Genomic DNA, 6,337 nt, shown 5'->3' with positions numbered 1-6,337 from the left:
TGGTCTCTCGTTGTGAGAATTGTGTTCGCTGCCAAGGTGAGGTGTCTGCCTCTGTAGCTGAGTGGTCGACATATCGGTTTCTGGTACTACCTTGGTGCCGCTACGGTCGGAGGTTCGAATCCTGCCTCAGGCATAGATGTGTGTGATGTCCTTAGGTTAGTTAGGTGTAAGTAGTTCTAAGTTCTAGGGGACTGATGACCTCAGACGTTAAGTCCCATAGTGCTCAGAGCCATTTGAGCCATATTGTCTTCGTAGTCCTGCGAGTCTCATAAACACCGTCGAGTCACATTAATGCGACCACCTGTCAAATGCCCGAATGACGACATTTTACAGCAGGACCGCTGCTATCCGTGCAAGAAGACAGTCAACGAGTTTCTGAAGTCATATAGAGCCGTACTTACTCCAGTGGCGTTGCCAGTTGCGCTCGGTTTCTCGGTTGAGGATCTAAGGTGCGGAAAGCCCACTCGCGGCGGTCCCACAGATTGTGGATTAGGTTTAAATCCGGGGACTTTGTTGGCGAGGGGAGTACGGTAAACACATCTTCGAACGGACATATACCGCAAGCTGTGTCTCACGTTACAGCGTCCTGAGGATAGATGTCATCATACCGAGGGGGAAAAAAAACTGCATGTAGGGGCGGATATGGTCCCCAAGGACAGACACACAATTTCGTAAATTGTGCCTTCCAGAATGACGAGATCACCCAGGCTTTTTGTTTTCTGATGGATGGAGCGTAAAACGTGATATATCTGAAAAGGCCATCTATCACCAGTTAGTGCACATCCAGTTGGATTATGGCGTGCAAATTCCAGCCTTCATCATCGATGAACCGTAGTCAGCATGGATGGATAAATCAGTTGCATGCGCAGCAACGTTCGTTGAACTTCGAGGAGACACGGTTGGCAGCCATCGGTTCATCTGCGCGCTCAGTTGTTCAACAGTTTCACGTCTATTCGCCGGTACACATCTTTGTAGTCGTCATGAACCCCTGTCATCTATGGCCCATGATGCACCACATATAGCCGCGCGGCGTAGCTGCGCGGTCTAGGCGTCGTATCACGGACCGGGTGGCTCCCCGCGTCGGAGGTTCGAGTCCTCCCTCGAGCACTGGTGTGGGTGTTGTCCATAGCGTAAGTTAGTTAAAGTTAGATTAAGTAGTGCGTAAGCTTAGGAACCGATGACCTCAGCAGTTTGGTCCCATAATACCTTACCACAAATTTCCAATTTTCCAATTTGCACCACATATACATTCGCGCCAGTTTCGGTTAGCGCCATTTTACCATCCACGGCACACTTTAAACCACGGTGGCAGGCGAACAATTTATAGACTTGGCCGTTTCAGAAATGCTTCCAAATGATCACGCTCGTTTGCAGGACAGATAAATCGCTCCGTTTCCGCATTACGACAATTCCTGCACTGTTTTCCGCGTTCCCCCGACACGCTTTGTTTACCCTTCACTGCTAGTGATGGTACCTGTCGTCTGCGAGAAGTTATTGCATGTTGACGTCGAACATATGCGGTAGTCTCATAAAATTGACTGGGCCGAAGAGTTCAGCTTGCGGATTCACTATTGTTTTATCTTCCTGAGTCATGAGCTCGGATTTTATGAATGTAAAATTGGTTATGGTGGTTAGTGCGTTTTTCATTCAGAAAACAATACTAAGTGGCCGAGCTGTTCTAGACGCTTCAGTGCGGAGCCGCGCGACCGCTACGGTCGCAGGTTCGAATCCTGCCTCGGGCATGGATTTGTGTGGTGTCCTTAGGTTAGTTAGGTTTAAGTAGTTCTAAGTTCTAGGGGACTTGTGACCTCAGCTGTAAAGTCCCGTAGTTCTCAGAGCCAAAACAAGACTAAAATATTAAATTAATAAAATTAAAATATGTTCAGTACTCATAAAACTCAATATTAAACACTTATAAATTATGAAAACCTATCACTTGAATGTGAAAGTATAGGCCTTTGCCGAATGTACACGCAATGCTAGATGGAAAAAATTACGCTGTATTGTTGTGATGAAATAAATAGTTAGCGCACAATGAATTTAGGGGATACGTTTCGATACTTCATCATCAAACATATTTGTGTTTGATGATGGTGTATTGAAAAGCGTGGACAAATTAATTTGTAGCTGGAAGCATTTCTCTATCAATTAAATAAATAAATAATCCTGTATTCGATAGTGCAGGGTATATTAGGATGTTACAGCATATTCTAAACGCATTCTAGTCCAAAATTTGTAAAAACAAACAAAAATGATAATTTTAAATACCATTATTGATATTTAACAGCGATCCTTCAGTGGAGTAAAATTAGTGAAACACAGTCTTGATCCACAGCGATTTATTAAAATATGATCCGTTTCGGGGTTTAGTACCAGGCCATCTTCAGAGAATACACCATCTAGCCGACTATGATGACTATTGGAACAGTTTTGCTGACCCCAGCAGTTTTACGCTGGCGCCAACACAGCTGTTCCAATCGTCATCATCCTCGGCTAGATGATAAGTGTAAATGTCGTGTGACTAGGGCCTCCCGTCGGGTAGACCGTTCGCCGGGTACAAGTGTCTCGATTTGACGACAATTAGGCGACTTGCGCATCGATGGGGACGAAATGATGATGATTAGGACAACATGGCACCCAGACCCTGAGCGGAGAAAATCTCCGACCCAGGCAGGAATCGATCCCGAGCCCTTAGGATTGATATTCTGTCATACTGACCACTCAGCTACCTGGGCGGACGGCTAAAATAAGTGGTTCAAATGGCTCTAACCACTATGGGACTTAACATCTGAGGTCAATAGCCCCCTAGACTTAGAAATACTGAAACCTAACTTAACCTAAGGACATCACACACATCCATGCCAGAGGCAGAATTCGAACCTGCGACCGTAGCAGCAGCGCGGTTCCGTACTGAAGCCCTTAGAACCGCCCGGCCACAGCGGCCGGCTGCGGGACGGCTACATGGTGTATTGTCTGAAGGTGGTATGGTATTAAACCCCGAAACAGTTCATATTTTAATAAATGGTTGTGGATCGAGACTATGTTTTACTAATTTTAAAGAGAAAATACCTTGACATTTTGAAGTGTCGGGTATACTGGAGAATATCAGCATCGCTCTTGCACGGTATTTCGATAGCATAACTCGTCATTTTCATTCAGAAAACAAGACTAAGTGGCCGAGACTCAGGGCATAAGAGCGACGCTCATGTCTGGCAGAATACCCGATACCTCAAGATGTCAACAAACTGCCAGGAAAGTCTCAAGAATTACAACCACAAATTATTTCTTGAAGACAGGCCGTCAATATGGTATCTTTCTTCAAGCAGATGCTTCCAGCTATAGGCAACATGCAGACACGAAAACAAGTGGTGCACATAAAGCACATGGTGTAAAGTATATGCTACAGTCAAGCACAGACAGTTTAATTTATTCCCTCAGTTAGAAAAAACTAACAGTTCGGTATAGCATTTATGCTACGTTACGTAATAACTGAGGAAATTACAAGAGTACAAGCGTCTTTTACAACTTATATGAAGAAATTTTTTGTACCTGTTACTTTAGTGTATGCTAACGGTCGTTCTTCATTTTTTTGTTTCAGGTAAGCACTGAGATGCAAGGCGTACTGCAAACTTCTTTTGCCTCGGAGCAGACTTGGGTACCACTATTACTGTGTACAAAACGTAAGTGTATGACAACCAGTTGCTATTATTGATAATGTATGAAGTGTCCGTCAAAGAACACGAAAGCTAATATTTAGAGTCAGAAACTTAAATATCCCTGCAGTACTTAATAAATGTCTGTTTTCTCTAGATATTTATAAATACCGAGGTGGAGTATACCCACCATCAATGTCCTAGTAAACGTACAGAGACTTGAGACGCCGGTACTATTCCACGAAGACGATCGGTGCGATGTCAGCAAGTTGTAATGTTCGAGTGAAAGAGAGTGTTTGATCTCCGAGAAATGGCTTTATCATAGGATGATATTTCAGCTCGTTCAGGGAGTGATTACCTATGATACCTATAAAGAACTTGATATGCATGTGGTATTAGTGAACAGAACATGTTCTCATTCAGTGACAAAGGAGCACAGAAAGTAGCCACAAAATAGGGTGAGCGATGGACTGCCTGCATAGCGGTAACGAATTGCACAAGTTTTTTTGCAGTGTGGGTATGAGTAAGGGCTGAGGCAGACGTGCACCTGTCTTCGCCATTGGTCTGACATCGTCTGCTGTGGACTCCTATAATGACGCTTCAGTACATGCGAAAGCTGTTGCTTCAATCGCATTCATTTAATGATTTAAGGCAGGTCTCGCTTCAGCCTGTAGTCGGATGATGGCCGTTTACATGTTCTCACACACCTCTATGGTAACAGCAATGTAGCAGCGTTCATGGAATAGATACTAAAACCTGAACTGAATGTTTTGGAGTGGTACTGAACGCATCATCGATAGCGAATTCTGCAGTGCATTCTGAACAGAACATATTCGTCAGGGAATCATTTTTCAGAAGGACAAAATTTGTTAACATTTAATGTTAACTATATATGATGGTAGTATCTGTTCCCGAAAGAACAGTTACCGTGGAAGACCATGCAGCTTTGCTAGAAATGAAATGATAATTAAATGGACACCATAGCTGCAAACAGGCGTTGATGTATTTCATTGGGGACATGTTGAAAATGTGTGCCCCGACCGGGACTCGAACCCGTGATCTCCTGCTTACATGGCAGACGCGCTATCCATCTGAGCCACCGTGGTCACAGAGGATAGTGCGTCTGCCACGAGTAATGAGTGTGATGGGCAAACATCTATTAGGCGCACTACGAATGTAGTGGTGTGGACATGTTGGGAATGTGGATCTCACGGGGAGCGTGCAATGGATAAGTCCTTGCAGACGCAATATCCTCTGTGCCCACGGTGGCTCAGATGGATAGAGCGTCTGCCATGTAAGCAGGAGATCCCGGGTTCGAGTCCCGGTCGGGGCACACATTTTCAACATGTTCCCAATGAAATACATCAACGCCTGTTTGCAGCTAGGGTGTCCATTTAATTATCATTTCATTTCTAGCAAATCTGCATGGTCTTCCACGGTAACTGTTCTTTCGGGAACAGATACTACCATCATATATAGTTAAAATATGGCTTCCCGGCCATTGACCTTCATGTGCGAACGCACACGCTATACCCGAACTCGTACGGGACTTGGTAGATTAATCTGCCACGAGTAATGAGTGTGATGGGCAAACATCTATTAGGCGCACTACGAATGTAGTGGTGTGGACATGTTGGGAATGTGGATCTCACGGGGAGCGTGCAAGGGATAAGTCCCTGCAGACGCACTATCCTCTGTGCCCACGGTGGCTCAGATGGATAGAGCGTCTGCCATGTAAGCAGGAGATCCGGGTTCGAGTCCCGGTCGGGGCACACATTTTCGACATGTCCCCAATGAAATACATCAACGCCTGTTTGCAGCTAGGGTGTCCATTTAATTATCATTTCATTTAATGTTAACATAAATTATGCAAAGCCATCTTCGAAGAGCGAAAGGTACCACTTGTTAACTTCTTTCCCGATCACTAGGGGCGTCTCCTATCGAACATGTTTGAGATATTTGTGGCTGGCTCTTATTCTTGTCTGCGTCTTCTAAGCTATATCACTGACTCTCATATAAAGCGCGTGAAAGCAGATTAATTATCACGGTAGCTTTAATTCCATCCCAGTAGGTTGAAAATGAAATGAAATGAAATGAAATGTCGTGTGACGAGGGCCTCCCGTCGGGTAGACCGTTCGCTTGGTGCAAGTCTTTCGATTTGATGCCACTTCGGCGACTTGCGCGTCGATGGGGATGAAATGATGATGATTAGGACAACACAACACCCAGTCCCTGAGTGGAGAAAATCTCCGACCCAGCGGGGAATCGAACCCGGGCCCTTTGGATTGACAGTCTGTCGCGCTGACCACTCGGCTATCGGGGCGGACAGGAGGTTTAGAAAGTGTGATTGCAGCTCATGAAAACTGCACACGATACTGAACTCCCAATGTCAGGGATGATGTACAGTTGAGCGATCCTAATCGTTTGTGTTTTCTCGTGTAACTAATCTGTGCTATAAAGTTCGTTCCATTCATACGGATTGATCTTGGCGGTGCTACTTTCAGAACCCTTTGATGTACTGTGCACTTTACTGGCACTGTTTCTGATAGGTATGAGTTGGCAGGTCTTATACTCAAAGCGATCAAACATTAAACACCTGAACCCAAAATCGCTGGTACTTTATCTGAAGAGGTACACATTTCTGCATTTTTGTTAGGTGTTGCAGTTTCGGCATACCACGCGTA

The 6,337-nt window shown here is 44.9% G+C and overlaps 2 non-coding genes across 2 annotated transcripts; both read left to right on the top strand.

The window, feature by feature from the left end:
- The first annotated feature begins 4,911 nt into the window (after window positions 1–4,911).
- On the top strand, window positions 4,912–4,986 carry Trnat-ugu. The gene has a single exon. It is a non-coding gene; the product is annotated as a tRNA-Thr (tRNA).
- Window positions 4,987–5,351: 365 nt separating this feature from the next.
- Trnat-ugu lies at window positions 5,352–5,425 on the top strand. Its single transcript has one exon. It is a non-coding gene; the product is annotated as a tRNA-Thr (tRNA).
- Window positions 5,426–6,337: the final 912 nt, after the last annotated feature.

Source organism: Schistocerca americana, chromosome 8, assembly GCF_021461395.2.
Source record: "Schistocerca americana isolate TAMUIC-IGC-003095 chromosome 8, iqSchAmer2.1, whole genome shotgun sequence".
Taxonomy (NCBI): Eukaryota; Metazoa; Arthropoda; class Insecta; order Orthoptera; family Acrididae; genus Schistocerca; species Schistocerca americana.
Note: the sequence above shows the minus strand (reverse complement) of the source record. Positions and strands in the feature narration are given on the sequence as shown.